Source organism: Morus notabilis, unplaced genomic scaffold (genome assembly GCF_000414095.1).
Source record: "Morus notabilis unplaced genomic scaffold, ASM41409v2 Scaffold650, whole genome shotgun sequence".
Classification (NCBI taxonomy): Eukaryota; Viridiplantae; Streptophyta; class Magnoliopsida; order Rosales; family Moraceae; genus Morus; species Morus notabilis.
In genome coordinates this window covers 224,031-224,727 of record NW_010358427.1, presented here as the reverse complement: position 1 = coordinate 224,727, position 697 = coordinate 224,031, and positions in this window count along the sequence as shown.

The following is a 697-nucleotide window of genomic DNA, read 5'->3' as shown; positions in this document are numbered from 1 at the left end:
TTGTTTCAACAGTGTTTTATATATATAGAATGACCCAATACCTAATAGGTTAACCTTTTGGGTTAAGTTGGGCTTCTGAAGTATATTAGGTCAGTTTCGCATGTGGTGTCTCCCAAACAGATAAGAGATAAAATAAGAGAGAAATAAAGGATTTATGTGAAGAACAATAACTCATAGAATGAAACTACAAACTCAATATTCATTAATAAATCATCAACTCTGATGAAATTAGATTCACTAAGGTGTTCATAAAAATCTAAACTAATATGATAACATCAACTTAATCTAATTTAAAATAGTCCTATGACATAAACATAAAATTTAATGTATCCTAATTCAACATTCAACATTGAAGATAACATCTATCCTAATAAACAACTATAAAATGGTATTGTGGTGATAATAATAACATTTATATATCCTAATTAAAATGGTATAAAAAATTTGTTCTCAGAACAATATAGTCAAATCTGCAAATGCTGGTGAATGGAATATACGTTAAAGTTTCACTTTCAATGTAATACAGGAGTGTGAATTTCATGAAGAAGACGTATAATATTCCATTGTTATGGTGATAATGATATCTCAACAACACATGCAGATTTGACTTCATATATATAATTTACGTCGTCGACATCATTTGCCAGTGACCACAACCACTGTAGCGTTTACGTACCCTTTTTTTTTTTTTTTTTTG